The sequence below is a fragment of the Euprymna scolopes genome, chromosome 13, assembly GCF_053919585.1.
Source record: "Euprymna scolopes isolate OS-2025 chromosome 13, ASM5391958v1, whole genome shotgun sequence".
Classification (NCBI taxonomy): domain Eukaryota; kingdom Metazoa; phylum Mollusca; class Cephalopoda; order Sepiida; family Sepiolidae; genus Euprymna; species Euprymna scolopes.
In genome coordinates this window covers 89,685,012-89,704,631 of record NC_136494.1, presented here as the reverse complement: position 1 = coordinate 89,704,631, position 19,620 = coordinate 89,685,012, and the positions used below count along the sequence as shown (strand labels likewise).

The following is a 19,620-nucleotide window of genomic DNA, read 5'->3' as shown; positions in this document are numbered from 1 at the left end:
AAGTTGAAACTGCAACAGATTTTCAAACTTTTAAAGAATGAAGACCAAAGTTCAAGGTCATATGAGATGTGACACTTCATTGCGTAGAATCTGAGCCAAATATTGTTCTCTATGTAACAGAGCGTGGAGGTGCATATGGCGACTAAATGCAAATACCGAAAGTGTGCAAATTGACATCACAGGAAGGAAAAATAAAAAGACTGCAAAATGTAAAGAGAGCACGTTAGCGAGGATGATCATGCTAGAGACGTGGAAGACATTTGAGAACGCGTTTGAAATGAGGTTTGAGAGGACAGAGGTCAGAGACAAGGAGTATGATCATAGTTTATTCAGGAAAGTACTTAGAAATAAATGTTATTACAATGAAAAAAATGTTGAGCTATTACTTGTTTTATGTTCCTTGCAACATGCTCTACTTACAATGTATAGGTCTCATGTGTAAACGAGTGTGTAACATTACATCTATAATGAACCAGACCAACGGTATTGACTAAAATGTGGCATTCATCTTTTCCAGTGATTTTGACCTTTGATTTAGATATCCCAAACTTAAATCAGTTCTAAGTTAGATCATGATCGATATTTTGGTTATGTTTGATTACTATTGGTCAAGTGATGTGGACATTAGGCCATACACAAACTCGAGCAAAAACATATTCTTTGCCATGTCCAACAAAATAAATGCAGTCGAATGATGGATTTTTATAAATCATGGTATTGACCTAAAAATCAATACTCAATCAGCTTCAAAATAATAATCTGGCCCAATTATTGTATTTGGACGTATACCAACTTTTGTTGAAATTCAACTGATAGTTTCTAATGCTACTGTGATTCAAACAGATATTTTAAATAGGTTTGTTTTGTTTTGATGCTTTCCTTATGACAAAGTCTCTTTAAATCCGTGTGCTATTCTTTTTATAGTTGATTTAACTAGAGCAAACATTACTAATCCACACGGATTTCAAGATCTTTGAAAAACCTACGATTTGATAAAGAGGATTTTCCTCGAAATATATCATGCAACACAGTCACACATATTGAATCACTGTAAAGATATTCTGATTAAACAAGATTTACTATTGAAAAGATTTTTTACAGAAAATCACTTGTTTTTTTACCTTCCCTTCATGACATGCATTGTAGTAGTCTGCTAATATTTCTTTCTATACAAATAAAAATATAATTTTCTAAAACCTGGATGCAAGTTTTTCCTTTTTATACAACGCATGTGAACAGTGATGCGTTTGATCTATGAATGTATTATAGTTGAAAGTACGCTTCAGCACATTAAAAATAACGTTGTGGTTGTTAAGGAGGAAAAGACCATTGAGAAAATGAGAAAGACAAAAATGTAGAGAATCCTAACGTATTCGGTTTGCAAGAAATTGAACATGGCTAAAGAATTCCTTCATTCGGTATTTAAGTAATATATGTACTGGCATACAACAGGTAGGCATCGTTCGAGAAAAAATGTCTGTAGAATAGAATGCCAAAGTCTACTGGGAAATTTGCCATTTCAATACTTAAAACATGTACAGGTTGGTAGAATATAATGATATATATATATATATATATATATATATATATATATATATATATTAGGAGAAGAATAAAAACTAGATTCGATATCTAGAACGTTTCTGTTCTTGTTTTTTAAGGATGATGTTTGATAAACCCTGCTGGGGAGCCATGAAATGAAATACTGTTTTGCTTTCAAATTCTCAAAATAGTTTTTCATGGTGAACAATTTATAATTCTTACAATAATATCAAGACTAATGCAGTAATTGCACGAGGTTAATTGACTTACCAGCAAAGAAGTTTTCCAATGAAGTACTAGGAACTAAAGTTTTTTTTCATCTAGTTTTTATCATTAAAAAGCTTCCACGACATATATATATATATATGCCAGAATCATGTTGGCACACTGGTTCTTGCCAAATCACCAAAGTTAAGCAATGATGAGCCTAGCCAGTAACTGATGGGTGACCATTTGGGAAGGTTAGGCGCTGTATGTATCATGCAGAGACATAATAATTTCCCGGTTGGTACCTAGAGGCGTGTTTAATTCATTGGGAGAGATGTACCACGAGTCTTCGTTAAGACATGCACCTAGTAGAAGGAAAAATTCTAATGTAAAACCTTAGGTTTACTGTCTTCTCTTTTTTTTTTTGGTAGCCATTGCACCATCTGATATTAGCAGTTGTACCAAAAAATTGTGGTTGGTTCTGTACAAAGCATTCACCAATATAAACAAGTCATCTGTGTGGATTTATGGGCAACTTAGTTGTTATGGCGGACTTCATACGTTGAAAACGATGGGAGGGTTCATTATATATATAAAACATAAAATGGCTTCTTATCAGACTAGAGAAAAAATGAATACTTCTCAGTAAAATTATCTGTGTTGTAAGACTATAATGAAGCAATGCTTGGGTCTAGTGGCAAGAAGAAATATAAGATGATAGGAAACAATGCCGATATAAGCAGAGAAAAACTTGTTTCATTTTAGATTTTTCCTTTCTTCTAAGCTTAAGAGTCTAATCTACTATTTAATGCTTAGTTGGAGGGAGGATATATGTATTCATACCTTTCTAAAGGATATTAGAGGAAGTGATGCAGTAGACCGACATAACTTGACAAGACACGCCTGTAACCACTACTCAACACAACTTATTGTTACAAAGGGTGAGAGTTATAGACAGAATTAGAAGAAATAAAATGGTTATTTTTAAACATAACTCGGGACCGAATATAGAAAAAGCCATTAAGAAACAAATGTTGATTCATACAACTTTAACATGTACCACAATATAAAAATGACGTTAAACCGAATATTATATAGATATACATATCTAGGTATTCTATGTAGTAAAATGCTACACTAAGTACAATTTATTATTATTTATTACTGCGTGAATGAGAAACAGGCAGGAATAAATGCAAATCAATAGAGGTGTGTATGATCATACACATCTCTCTCTCTTTCTTAGGTGTTTTTTTTTTTTTTGGAGGCGGCGAACTTTAAATTGACAACTATTTTCTTAACTTGCAGATTTGGCAGCTGTCGGTTGTAAATGACAAAAATTAGTCTTTGAAATAAACCACAAATGTGTATAATAAAAATATTTTTCTGTGATTTATTTTAATTTAAAGCTAGCTGCCTTTAAAAACACCCTATATATGTTTCAATCAGCTAGTTATGACATCATCAACCAATGTCGCTTTTATAAAAGTCTATACAAGAAAAAAACTAGTCTCAAGATATATGAAATTTACCAACAAAAGAAAATTACGAAAATTAAAATCAAGATACGATCATATTAAAACTTATGTCTAGAATCCTTATTCTAATTTTGATCTATTATATGATTTTGATGATAGAAAATGTTTAAACTTTAAAGTTTAATCTTAGAGTCTTAAGAAATTTAAATTCATGGAATTTTACTTAATTGGTTTCTAATGACTACGAATCAAATTCAATGTAAATCTGAAATATTCGAATTTTTAGAATGATATGTTGTGCATATATGGTGCACCCTAGAACTCTTTGAAATACTCTAAAGAAGGCAAAATTTTCAAAATATCATTTAATTGTTGTTTATTGTAAAATTTCACAAAAGTCTAGAGATGTCTTCTATCCATTCTTACCCCTATGTATGATAATTAACTAAATATAAACCACCTTTGAACCTGTACACACAAGAGCTGTGTTTTAAATGTTATACTGATCGGTTATGTAGTTTAGATGTGAATCATATACACATAAACATGTAAGCATACATATACTTATATATATGATGATGATGATTGCAACGTCTTGTCAGACGAGTGCCACTCCCTCAGACATTTAAAATCCATGAGCCCAAATGTCTGAGGGAGTATCTATACAAATATGATGTTACAGAGTCTTAGATTTGTACGACAGCTAAGTCTCTCTCTCAGTTCAAAATGTTGAGATCCAGCAACAAGCAAGAGCAAGATAGCCAGCAACAAATTAAACTGCAGACCAGCTTAATGCGGGTGCTGGTCTTCCGCTTTATGGTTTTTTAAATCAGAGATTTGCTTCTCCTAGAAAGGTTGCCTTCACCACGGCTTACGGGAGCCCTCTCTACCCCAATACACATATACACACACACAAATATACACGGTGCTAGTTGGCCATTGACCCAGAAAAAGAGTTTATTCGCCCTTTGGAAGGTCTTGTTTTTAATCCTTCAGGGAGACTAGCCGCCCTCCTCACCAAACAAGTCTGGTGGGGGAACCAGTTTAGTCGCCGGTGGTACCAGTAGCATATGACATGACCTGACTTATATATATATATATATATATAAAATTGTGGCTTATCCGGTATTGTAAAACTATCTACAAAGCTATCTAATATATAAAACTCACAATGTCTGTCTGTCTGCCTCCATATTTTCAAACTCTGTCTTCTGAAATTATAAGTTACAGAGCGGGGCTAGGGGCCTCAAATGATTGCATTTTTTATGGACTGTTCATTTATAGTTCTTTAGCCGGTTAAAATAGTTTTTAATGGAGGCCAAAATTGAAGAAATCATTATACATTTTCTACATTCATCTTAGTATATTTTAATCAGTTCATATGCATGTCACGTTGGTACAGTGGTAACGTCACCAGCTTTGAATGCTAGAGTTTTGTTTTCAGTTTCGATTCGATGGCACCCAAATACTTTTTTTTACTTTTGAAATCACGACTCTATAATAATATACACGAAATCTGCACAACTTAAAATATCATATTGAAACGTATCTTACGACCGGGCAAAGCTGGACGCCCCTCCCCGCTAGTCCTCTTATATGTACGAAGTTTATTGTCTTGATTCGGCTCCGTTTCGGAATTCATATCTTATTAACCATTTTTGAAACGTTGATGTTTATATTTGAAGTATGAATGTGAATAGGGTGGAAAAAAAATTGATATTTAAAAAACAAATTCTTTATATCATTTCAAATAAATAATTTTATATACTGTGTGTGTATATATGTGTGTGTGTGTGTGTGTGCATACATATGTGCCCTAAGATATGCATATACTTCTTTTTTCTCTCTATACGTATTAAACAGTCTTCATAATTTTATCTCTTTCTTCTTCCTCAGTTAATCCCTCTATCAGTCTGTCTATTCGTCTATCATTAGGTAAGCATAGATGAACTGAACCGAGAAACATAACCATAGACGCCCCCCCCCCCACCTGCTAAAATCTTAATCAGTTTGGCTATAACAAAAATACTATTCAACATCTATATTCAAATGTAGGATTTATTTTTATGTTGTTTCTAGGAAGCACTATTTAAAATTTGCATATAGAGCAAAATAATTATACTACTGCTTCTACTATTAATAGTAAGATGTTTGATCAGTGTATATTTTCTAAAACTATTGGTCAGAATCGCACCAAATTTTGCATGAATAACCTTAGCATGCATAGTATGAGTTTTTGTGGGGGGATGGGGGGCGTAAAATTATGCTACTGTTACTGATTGGTTCAAAATTATCGGTCAAAATTTCAATACGTTTGGCAAGAAACAAACTTGATATAAAAGATATGTTGTGTAAAGTCTCCAAAGCTACTGGTCAGAACTGCACCAAATTTTGCAATCACAGCGTGCATAATAGGACTATGATGAGGGATAAAAATTATACTACTACTATTTTGTTTTTGTTTACATGTAAGTCACCACTTATCAAGGCATGGAGGCCACTCGGAGATAAGAGTTATTGCGTGTACAGTAATAAATGTGACAATATCGTAGTAATTATTACTAATGGAGATCTGATAAAGTGTCTTACTTAAGGGGGCAGTTTATCAGGAATTTACGTTTTGATTTAGGCACAGATAAAGAGTGGGGAAAATTATTGACAGTGGTTTCAGCTAGACGGGTGTTGTTCATGAAAGACTGACGAGAGGGGGGGCAGGGATTGGCGCTCAGACGAGCACTTCCCATGGAAATAATGATAAAACAATGACAGGCTCGCAACATCCCTTCTGTGGGAGAGAGGTTGCAGGAAAGAGAAAAGGGTATAGGTTACAAAGTCTATTTTGTACTTTGTCAAGGCAGGATTGCATGCATAATATGAGTTTTTGTGGAGGGAGGGTACTATTACTACTATTCTATTACTACTAAAAATAATAATAATAATAATAATAATTTCCCCCCAAAAGCATTAGCCTTTGCTGATACCACAGAAAATAGTCATGAAAGCCCAAGGAGGATGGAAAAACTGAAGATGGAAAGCACTAACTCGAATAGTGTGAAAGGAACTGCAAGCTTAGGAAGACTTTATTGCCACCCAAATCCCAATGAAAACTAGTGCTTGTCGTCAGTAAAAAATCAATGTTGGGAGACTGTTGCGATAATGTTAAGTCATTTAACAAGGTTATTGAAAGAACTGGAGAGTACTGGAAATCTGTGGAGACTTGTTGTCACCCAGACTCAAGGAAACATCGCAAACTATTATCACTGACTAATCGCTGATGATGACATGTGTGGGAACTCTTAGTAATAATAATAATAATAATAATAATAATAATAATAATAATAATAATAATAATAAACTATCTGTAAAAATTCCACCAAATTTAGCATGAAGCCGTCTTGACATAACAGATATGTCATGAAGGTGAAAGTTTATTATGACTTCTACTACTATCATTACTATAAATAGAACAACTGATACTCCTATTACCACTCATAAGCACTTATATGCTCATTTCTATGAGACAAACCTCTACAGATAAAGCTTTTGCAGCCCTTTGCTGCAGCTCAATTAAAGGCATCAATAGTTGGCATTTTAGTGAGTAATATTGAAATATAGAAATCCGGAGAAAACCAAAGTGATTCCATTATCATACTCTCAGATTACAATAGTTGTTATAGTAAACGAAAATAACACAAGATTGCTTACATATTTATGTAAGCCTAAAAAATAAACGTTTCTAGAGAAAGGGGTCCACTCTTACGAAACTTCTTTTTTCACTTTTATTTACTTCAAACAAGATGATATGACCGTAAAGAGTTACTGTCGTAAGGACCAGATTTATAAAAGGGCCACCTGGCTGGGAATTTTGGCAGCAAGATATTTGCTTGCACGACAGATAAATTTTTGCATGTTGGTACTCTTGGAAAAATCGGAAGCAGAAGAAGTAAGTCTTCCTTCATCTATGAATTTTCATAATGAAGGGGTGAAAATCAGCAGCTAGTCAGTCGGGCTTGAAGTATTAAGGGGTAGATGTGTACTAAAAGATATGTCTTCAAAAGTCACTTTAATGCCATATGAAATCAGTACTTTGACACATTTTTTAAATGTAGGTCAATATTTCGTCATCCTTTGCCTATCTCGGTCACGGATACTATTGTTGAAGATGATCCCCCGCCTGTGAAGAAAGTGAGCCGAACATTGGGAAACTTGCTACCGTTCAACAACCCCGGTTTGAAAGAATGAATAATAACTAATTAGAATATATGGAAGTCCATCGAGCAATTACATAAAAAAATTGATAACTATTTGACTGAAATGGCGCCAAAAAGTTGTTGTTCAGTCATATCCTTCTCAAGCGCTTTCTATCGGTGCATCCGATTATCATCAGGAGCGATTGTTGTTTTCTTTTTCTTTTCCTTTGAGGCTTGGTGTGTATATATATATATCAGAAGGTTTGTGTATGAAATTAGTGGATAAGTATGGAAACAACCTAGTTAAAATAAAGCAAAAACATGTCTACAGTCACCAATATTTTTGGTTGAAATATCCAACGTTAATCTTCATTAAAAAAAGTTGGATTTAACAACCAACTAGTTTATATTCACTAATTCGATTATATCCAAAATTTGATTTCAAGTTTTCGTTCCAAAAGTAATGCCTCCTATTTTTATTCTACTAGAATAGATCAGAGAGGATTGCAAATTTCATTCTTATAATGACTGAATTTATGCATTTGTGATCTGAAAGATTTATCTCTCTGTTGCAAATATTGACGGTGGTAGACTAAGAAATCAACATTTTTATTAAGAAGAATCATTGAATTCTTGGCAAAAGTGCACTGAGAATGGTGGTGACTATATAACAGTCCTAATAGAAGCGTAACTTGTGCACCTCCACCCCACTCTGAAAACATCTACCACTAATTTTACTGGACTTTAAAGCATAAGCAAATCACATAAAATTGTAGAGATTTCTAATGTTTTTAACAAATCCAATTAAATCCACAAAATTAAAAAAATGTTCAAATCCCATAACTTCAGTGATAAAATCACTTTCGATTACCAGGACATATTATGAGGTTTGCCTATTCAGTGTAAGTTCTTCAATAATCTGTACCTGCTTTAGGATGGCTACTTCAACTATTGATCATAAAAAAAAATTAATGCACCGTTTGATAAAACTCTAAGAGCGTTTTTTGGTTTATTGTTAAAACTCGTAACCTGACGTAGATGCTTGCTTCAGCAAGAGTGTGTGTGTGTGTGTGTGTGTAAATGCATTGTGTCCATTAGGCCAAAACTTGTTCTGACAGACACAAAGTGAGAAGCACACTGTGTTGTTGATTCTATGTTTAGCCTCTTCACATATAAACTCAGATATTCTCTTCAGTTTGGAATATATTAATTCGTATACTATGGTTCGGAATTTTTTGAGATTAGGATTGGTAATTTTATCATTTGGATTATTCAGACTACTATTCTCATCGTAGTTATAGTTTGGCCTTCTTCAGATCCGTCTTGGTGGACTATTATGTCAAACTCAGAAACCTGTATGGAATTGCTGAACTCTTTATTTAATCCGCAAGGGTAGATAGTTCTTATTCCATTAGTCATGATTCAGTAGATTTGTTATTAATTATTATTGGTTGAAGTGAGGATTCAGAATATTGTCATTCAGAACTTATTGCTGTTTATAATATTAGGCCATATACGCAAACTATATATATAACGAGCGGGGGGCGACTTTGCTCGAGCGTTAAATGCGTTTAAATATGATATTTCATATATATTATTATAGAGTCGCTAGAATCGAAGGCAAAACGGTAGCTTTCAAAGCTGGGGACGTTACTAGTGTACCAACGTAACACGCATATGAAGTATTTAAAAATTAAAAATCAAAAATATACTAGGATAAATGTATAAAATGTTTAATGAATTTTTCAACTTTGACCCATTTTGGACCCCCTTAAAAACAATTTTAACAGTCTAAAGACCAATAAAAAAACGCCCGTAAAAACATCCAATCATTTGAGGTCCCTAGCGCGGCTCTGCCACTTTTAGTTTCGGAGGAGATAGAGTTTGAAAATATGGAGAAAGGCCGACAAACAGACAGACATATAGCCGTTTATGTATTGGATTATTATTTCATGTTTAAGCTACACATAGGCTTCTGCATTTCATCCACACAGAAAAACCTGAGGCATCCGAGATGAAATGTGGAAGCCTCTGGTTAACCTCATTACCATATATATATATATATATATATATATATATATATATATATAAGTGAACTTCAGTCTATCTGAGGAACGGTCTTTACCAAACTCCTCAATCAATCTTTGATCTACAGATTTCTAACGTAATACATAGGGGATTTGGACCTGTGCAACAAGTTTCATTTGGTCTTTAGCCGATTCAAATAACTGCTAAGTGGGTTAACATTTAAAAACTTTGGAACTTGGCAGGCGTAAGTCGACTTAAAGTGCTTTTGTATGTATGCGCAAATATACATTTATTATATAAAGTCAGTTAATTTTTTGTTTTCTTATCCATCTGACGACAGCTTAAACGGTAATGACTAAAGCTAGAGCACTAAATGTTTTGGTTTCTATTCTAGCTTAAGGCACTCAAGTTTTCTTTATTTTTACTTTTGAAATCATTACTATATTTTTAGTACAATATAATAATTAATAGAGTAATGACTCTATAATAATTAATACGAAATCTGCATAACCTAAAATATCATATTTAAGCATATTTTACAAACTAGCAATTCCAAGCGCTCTGCTATTATATATATGTGTGTGTGTGTGTGTGTGTGTGTGTTGTACATGTATAGTGTGCGTATGCAGATATATGTCCCTGTTTACTTTCCGCCTTACGAGGGCAAATTTAAATACAAGAGCAGATTTTAATGAGGAGAAAAAACGGCATTTTGAATCGGGGGAAAAATGTAAAAATTTCCATACACTGGAAGACAGTGAAATGAAGTATAGAACATATGAAAATATAGTCACACATAAATCTGAATAAAATTATGTAAACATTAGGAAAAAAACCCTACACGGATTAATCTACGTTTCAACGATGTTACTCGTCTCGACAGGTGTTCAACTATTTAGTTGAACCCCAAAGCAAGACGAGTTATCCGCATAAAGTTTTTTCTAACGTTTATATAATTTCAATTATAATATGTATTGAACTCTTAAAAAATAATTGTTTGTCCATTTTAATACATTTGAACTTACTTTATATATATAAATACATATTGACTGGGTGACCCAACGTTGCCTGGGACTGGGGTAATCAACGAATGTTTCACACTCCCCACATTTTTATTATCATCGAAATCAATGAAATATCCCATTTTCCAATCAAATCGATTGATTGCCGGCTCTAATTGAGGACCCATTGTGATGCACCTGGAGGAAGCTCCACATGCCCCTCGTGGTGATTACGTTAACAATATATTGTAGTCTACATTGCACTGTAGAGAACCTACTGTTGATATTATAAAATTATTCTTTATATATAATGGCTTGCATTAAAGTTTAAAATGCAAAGGTCAAGTATCATGGTTCAATCGTATTCTAAACAGAAACATTCATGCCCCTGTCATAACAAATAATCTACTGTTGATTTTATATGTTAGGCCTTTCTGCTTGTGTGGTAATAAAACTTTTCAAATGCACTTGTGCTGTTGGGCTGTGTAAGATGTTAACTCTGGTCAAAATCGCCTGTTCCTTCTTTCAGCTGATTATTTCGATTATAGATTATTGATACTCATCGAAGACATTCTAACACAAAACCTATTTAGGAGCACTGCCAGACACAAAGTACCTTCACGTGAAATTTCATGAAAATTGACTCAGTCGTTTTCGAGTCCATAGGGAACGAGCTCACAAAGTTCATTTTATATAATAGTAGATATATATTATAAATAATGATTAGCAAATGTTTTTGTTTTAATGTGAATTAGGTTGTGTTTAGTACATATAGTGTTTAGGTAATGCTACGAAAGCATCTTTTTTTCTCTTGACATTTGGAGAAAGTAGTAGAGTGTACTGAAATGTTATTCAAAACAAATTACAGTCTTTTTTCACCTAAAAGCTTCTAGTCATTATTGATACCATACTGTCCAATATTTTCCCACTTTTTCTACACCTATTTAAATATACCAAACATGTAACATTTTAACTTCTTTCTCTATTTTACTGTTTTCAACTACTTTTTATTATACACCCTTGTAACTTTGAAAATAACATGAAATACTCCATTTTCTTTTCTTTTTTTCTATCTCTTGCTACTTTTCTGTTTTCTCCAATAAAGTTAATCATGTAAAAGTTTGAAAATAAAATCACCACAGGATGGCTAAGACTTTTTTTTTTAACAAAGATGAAATATTCAAACAACTAACATTTCCCTCCATCTCTAACTCACACACTCACTATATATATATATATATATATATATATATATATATATATATATATATATATATATATATATATATATATATATATATATATATATAAGTGAGATAAGACACTGATAGAATTCAAATGAAAATCCTGATAGATATTACTTGAAGTAACAATTTTAGGGTGACACTAGCCAAAAATGAAAAGCTCAATAGTTAAGAATAGAGCAATATGTAAGTTTGGTGGTTAAATTTTAAATTCTGAAAAAACAACATATAGATACATATATTCGAATAAGGAATTTATTGTTTGACAAAAGGAATATATAGAAGGGTTATCTTAATTTCCTAACATAGGCCCTTCTATATATTCCTTTTGTCAAACAATAAATTCTTAATTCGAATATATGTGTCTATATGTTGTTCTATCAGAATTTAAAATTTAACCACCAAACTAATATATATATATATGTGTGTGTGTGTGTATATATATATATATATATATATATATATATATATACATGACACGTCTATATACATTTAAGTATATATATATATATATATATATATATATATATATATATATATATACATGACACGTCTATATACATCTAAGTATATATATATATATATATATATATATATATATATATATATATATATATATATATATATATACATTATTTTGTGGTGGTGCAGTAGATATTAGACATGACTGTCAAAAACACTGGTTTGAATTCCAGCTTGACGCACCTGCTTGTCTAGATAAAACTGAAAAGTTGTGATACATTGTCCATAGATTGTATATATAAGTGTATAGTATAGTACAATATATAGTGATACTATAGAACGCTAAATTAATTAGCAAGATCACAGAGGTTTCAAAATAGTAAATCCAGTTTCTTTTAACAATAAATAATCCTATCGTGTGCTCAGTATTGGAAGGTGCCCTCGCTTATGAAGAAAATGACAAGAGGGCAGAAGTCATTTTAAAATACATTTGGTACTGGCACAGAAGCGTCACTGTGGCATTCAATGATGAACATAACCCACATTAAGCTTACACTTACGTCACACCTAGCCCTCGTGAGGAGACATGTAAATACGGCTGTTTCATTAAATCATACATATGAACTGGAAGAATATCCGTCTCAGGGCGAGTAACATTAAATAAACGTACAGTTTTGTACAACTTTTATGTTCACTTACGAATATCAAAATCAAAGCATGTTTCCATTAAACCTTACGTCTAGAATCCTTATTTCAATTTTCATTAAAACAACACAACTACAAATACTCTCGCGAAACGCCATGTTTGGATGTTTTTTTTATTGTTCTTTTTAAATAATATATATATATATTTACTAGAACAATACCCGTTCCCGGACGGGTAAAAAATTAATTAACCGGACAGTTTTGCACCACCTCTTTTGCTTATTTATGAATATTAAAATCAAAATATAATCATACTAAACCTTATGTTTACAATCCTTATTTCAATTTTCATCCAAATCAATTATATGATTTTGATTCTAAGATTTTAGATTTAAACTTAAGGGGTCTTAAGAGATTAAAATTTAGAAAATCTTGCTAAACTCGGGGATAAATGACTAGAGATCAAATTTTCTGTCAATCTGAAATATTGACTTTTCAAATAGAAGGTCGTGCGGTTATGATAATCCCTAAAACCCTTTAAAAATACTTCAAAGAAATAGAAATTTGAGGAATATTTATCAATTGGTGTCTCACAGCTATTGTTTAAATTTCGAAAAAAAAAAAAAAATCGGAGATATCTGAATATTCACGTATTGCTTCCATCCTTGTAGCAACATTGTATGATAAACTTAATATAGTCCAGATTTGGACCTATTAAACCCAGCACCGTGTTCGTCCTAAAATCCATAATCATCGTTTAATTAGCTTAGGAGTAGATACTGTCCTTAGAAATATGTAAGCATACACACATTCCTTACTAAATGTAAACAGAATTAAGGTATATTTGTAGTCATGAACATACCATTGAAAATGACGCACGTTGATTCGAAATACTACTTGAATCGTTCAACATTCGATATTCTCAGTTTTAGACACATTTCAGAAAACAAAAATCTTGTTAGAAAACGAAAGAAATAAAGATATGAAGTAAAATCTCTCTCTCTCTCTCTCATATATATAGTCTTTGAAGTTTTTAACCTTTAAAACTATACAAAAAAATATTTTTTATCATTCGTTAGAAAACCATCTAGTCAGTAAGTCATTTAATCACCTGCAAGCACTGCATCAACTCGCTCTCGAATTTACTTTAATACCAATAATTTATTTTTCAAGGGATCATCAGTTGTTTACCATGAAACACTGTTTCGGGGATATATATATATATATATATATATATATATATATATATATATATATATATATATATATATATATATATATATATATATATATATATATATATACACTCCTCGCGTGTGGATTGAGTTATTTAGTAAGGAAATAGCAATTGCCATTCCGTGAAGACATATCTAGAAAAAAAATGGATTTAGTACAATCGGGAGTCGCTAAACCCAATGTAAAAAATATATAAACATTATAATTTTACTTATTTCTGGGCGAGTATAATAGTATTGGGGTAAAATACCCGACTGCTGACCACTGTGCTGATCAAGCGATCGGGTTTCGAATCTCAGCACGTAAAAAATTCGCCACGTTTAGCCACACCGAAGAGGTATGATATGTGCGTTTGTACGTGTTCTATTTTATCTTTTTAAAGATATATGTCAAAATTTTTATCTTATTCTATGCAGTTTATGTGTATGTATAACCAAGTTCATATGTCTTCATTCCTATATCAAGTATCTACCTCTAAGATAACAAAAATTTACTTCTCGAAGACCGAATCTAGTCATGATAGTTGATCTTGCACACACAAAGAGCTCAATATTCTTTCAAATAGAGTTTACTATGAAAACTGAATAAATATGGATTATCTTAACAATTTGGTGTGGTCATGGATTATTTAATCCTCATCTGTCTGCTTATACAATTGAATGTCAATCCAAACGCTCCATATACATACCATTCAATTCATCTCTTTCTCTGATATATATACATACAAATAGACATGAATGCTGAATTTTTCATCCATTTCATTTAAATATATGTTTACTTTTGAAACTATGTATGTTTTCATCTATTCGTCTATCATATCTATTCCCCCCCCCCCGCAATATAACTGTGCATAGCATATCTTTTTTCATTGAATCAAGGAACAGATTCTTGGTTACAAATGTTAAAAGTCACGCAACTAATGCGTGCATAAAAGGAAATAAAAAACATTTTTGATGTTAAGGTAGAACAGTCTCGCTCTCTCTCATTATATACTATATATATATATATATATATATATATATATATATATATATATATATATATATATATATGCATATATATGTGTGTGTGTATATATACGTGTGTATGTATATGTATGTATATATATATGTATATATGTATATATATGTATATATATATTTATATATGTATATATATGTATATATATGTATATATATGTATATATATATTTATATATGTATATATATATGTATATATATGTATATATTATTTGCCTTACTTCTCTTCAATGTCTATATCATTGGATCTTTCAAAAATAACATTAACTTATTTATGTAGAAGTGTTTTGACTATATACACAAAATATAAACAAAATTCACCATTTGAGTTATATAGTCTATATGTTTTTTCTGTTTTTTTCCTGAAACATGCTTTGGGGTTATTTTCCAGTATACATAATCGTTTGAGGAAATCTGTGATTGCAACAAAGATTGCCTTAGCGCAGACATTCAATATATTTATTATTATTATTACACTTATCATCATCATTATGATATTTTTTAGTGAAATACTAATAATGTGCAAAGCCAACATTTTAATGATGAATCTTTTTTTCTTGTTCAACAGAAAGCAATAAAAATAAAACTATCGTGAAATTGTATGACGTGTGCTTTCATTGGAAAATATGATTTATAATATTCATCCTTTGGAATTACAGCAATAATAAAATCCCATTATTTAACATTGTAAAAACGGTTCAAGACCTTCACCATTTTTACTACTAAAGACTCCCCTGCACCTGACAAACGTTGTTATAGGATAAAAACGTGTATATATATATATATATATATATATATATATATATATATATATATACAGGGTGTCCATAAAGTTACTATACAGTCTTATTGTTTTATTGTATTATATTTGTATTAATAGTTAATATTTATTTTTTTTACAGGTTTATTTAATCAAAGACTGTATACTAACTTTACGGACACCCTGTATATATACAGTAAACCACTTCCTTGTCTAAAAATGGAGTCAAAACTTTGAGGTTATTGGAATTAATAGAAAGCTAATATCTCCAAGGAACAGGAAAACAAATGTGTTTTTTTTTCTGTACATTTACTTAGTATACTTCTTTGGGGTACCTCTTATTTAAATTCATGATCACATTTAAAATTTTATAAGTTCATGCGTAAGCTCTCTCTATCCCACATATATATATAATTTTATATTTTGTTTACAGAAAGTTTTAGATGAGATATGTCATTAGTACCGTCAGTTTCAAACTCGATAATTAGGGACCCTTTTAGATACTCATATCTCTCTCTCTCTCTCTCTCTATATATATATATATATATATATATATATATATATATATATATATATATATATATATATATATAATACGCTCTTATTTTCGGATTTTTCTTATAATTGAGCACTCTGCTGGATTTCTTTTTTCCCCCAAAACTAATTATATATATAAATATTTATATATATTTATATTAGGACGATTAATCAGAATCGGTATTGAAATCAGAAAAAAAATGTGCATATTTTCTGATGCAAAAAAGACGATTTTGTAATTATTTGTTTGCTTTTTCACAATTTTCAATTGCTGTTACAAATGATGAAATGATAAATGTTTATTGATTTTAAAGTACAAGTGAAACTAAAGCACAGATCAACTCTCCTAGTGAATTTTTACCTTTACTACTGTGCACCTATTACATATATATTATTGTGCGTTTTTACAGTATCCAAATTTTTTTTTAAACATCCAAGTCTAAACAACTCGAGATTTTAAAAGAATCAGAAACTACAATTCTATCAGAATCGAGAATAGTGTGTGTGTGTGTGTGTGTGTGTGTGTACATACACGCATATATATATATATATATATATATATATATATATATATATATATATATATATAGTATTTTTTATCCAAACTTTATAAGCTACATACGTGCATACATATTTCAACAGTACCTCTTTTCAGAGAGACGACATCATCAGGACAAAAATCATTATCATTATCTCTCTGAATAAAAAGGCACTGCTGAAACATGTACGCACATATGTAGCCAATAATGTTTGTATAAATAAACACACTATTCATCTTCTGTTGACTCACCGAGCACTCTTTAATAAACAGAGGAGTATCATTGGCTTTACATCTAGGAAACTAAACGAATATATATATGTATGTATGTGCGTATGTATGTATGTATGTGTGCGTGTAAGGATCATATATATAAATTCTCTGGTATATTTGCATATGGATTCAAACTATATATCATGAGAGCATTCTATTGAGCAAGAATTTATTTTTACTGCGAAGCAACAGAAATTATGAAGAAAGAAAGAAAAGTGATTTTTGAAATGGAAGGAATCTGACGGAGCATGCTCGCGAATTTGTTGATTGTTCAATATAACAGTTGTGGTTGGGGGTCGGCATTGTAGTAGAGATCACGCGAAAACTACAAGACATCAGGAATTAAAGACTAATACACATTCAGACAATTCTTTTTCTTTTCTGTTTTTTTTTTTTTGTTACAGAAAATGGAATCAAAATACCAGGTGGATTTTTCGTTCTTTCCAAATTCGTATCGAGAAATAGTGCAATCTTTCAAAGACTGCATGCAACTACTCGCATCGCTCGGAAGCTTATATTTTGAAATGTTTCTCTTTACAACATATTATATCGATTTATTTATTTAGCAGAAATAGAATTAAACTGTTGAAGCTTGTATATATGTAAGTAAATATAGAATGACTTTGGCATCCACTATAACTATGTGAGTGTATAATACATATATTTATTGGATAATTAAAACCGAATAAGAAAAAATACAATTATTATTGAAAGGTTTATAATTAAAATTACCAGCGCTAATATATATATATATATATATATATATATATATATATATATATATAATATTGACGTGAAGGATAAGAACATATTCGGGGGGGGTTAGAAATTAAAACATATGCACATGTTAGAATAGTTAGGCATTACTACGAAACCATTAGATACTCATCATATATGTTTCTGTGTCTTAATTAAAAAGATGTGCAATGAAAAGATGAATAAACGATTTTTTATATCCAATCAGGTCGTCTACACCAAAACGTGTTCAACGCAAAACTGTAGAGTATTATGCAAAATAAATGCCATATATATGTCTGTTTATAAAATCTAAACTATTTGAATTGCGTAGCAACCAAACACAGCCATATATATATATATATATATATATATATATATATATATATATATATATATATATATACATGTTAAAAATCTCATGAAATGAAATCGATAGAAAAAAGTAACATCTTTCAAAACTTCAATTTTATCTAAGCGTGGATATCATATGTGTGTGTTATTGAATGTCTACACACACACACACACACACACACACACATATATATATATATATATATATGCGTGTGTGTGTGTGCGAAAGATAAAAAGGAAAAACAATTAAAAGAGGATGCAATTAAAAAAAAGACAACATTTTATTCTTCTGCTTTTTAATAAATAATTCCCACATTTTAAAAATTTTTTGACATATGCTATATTTTATCTCCAATTATATATATATATATATATATATATATATATATATATATATATAAATTTTGAAATTACAAGTCTATAAAAAAAGATAGAGGCAATGTAAAAGTGTCGCGATGTTTTGCAACAGGCATCATGAAATACAATCACATATAATGTGCAGACATAAATATAAAAATGACAGAGCGCGTGTACATATATATATATGTGTGTGTGTGTGTGTGTGTGTGTCTGTGTGTGTATAAATGGTATCAAATTAACAAAATTAAGAATAGAACATAAAAAGGTACCAAAATTTGGATAAGCTTACCTTAAATTAGTTAATCTCAAAATAGTCAAAAGGGTAACAAAGACGTATTAACAGAAGCTGAATCGCAAAGTACAAAAACCATCGGTAAAAACCTCATCCCAAGCGGTAAGATAGATATCTGTATATATATGTATTATATATATATTATTTAAAATAAATATATATATATATATATATTTATATCTAGATGAAAATGTAGGTAAATTTGTTTTTCCTCCTTTATAAGGTAGTATTTTTTTAATAATTTCTTTTCTCTTTTATTTATATACTCCTGAAATTGGGTGTGTGTATGTTTGTGTGTATTTAGATATATTTTAATATATCTCCTATTGATGTAATGATTTCTTTGCCACCTCTCCCTCTATATATATATATATCAATTTTAGAGAGGGATATCACAGTTGTTGTATTATTTCCTTGGTTTTATTCGTATTTATATTAAGGATCCACACAACTGGACACGTTGAAACAGTAGGCATTTACAAGTGGTGGCTTTCCCGTACTCTAACTGTGGTGAAGCCGAATTGTACTCTAATTTATTTTACTATATCATAGAAAAGGAAGTGTATCGTGCTCGGCATGTGCTACGTGTTACGCTGTGTCATATGTATGTGCATATATATATTCTTTTTTTTTTTTTACATATGTACATCGGTCGTGCATTTATATATAAACATGTGTGTATGTATGTGTGTGTGTGTGTGTGTTGTTATGTATGTGTA

At 30.9% G+C, this 19,620-nt stretch overlaps 1 protein-coding gene across 8 annotated transcripts in view; it reads right to left on the bottom strand.

Annotated features, from left to right (window-relative positions):
- LOC145292083 (dorsal-ventral patterning tolloid-like protein 1) overlaps nt 1-19,038 on the bottom strand; it is a 2,157,643-nt gene extending 2,138,605 nt beyond the window's left edge. For all 8 annotated transcript variants that reach the window (XM_080138158.1, XM_080138152.1, XM_080138155.1 and 5 more), the window contains exon 1: nt 18,899-19,038. The gene's annotated coding sequence lies outside the window, so the exon portion shown is untranslated. The remainder of the gene's footprint in view (nt 1-18,898) is intronic.
- Nucleotides 19,039-19,620: the final 582 nt, after the last annotated feature.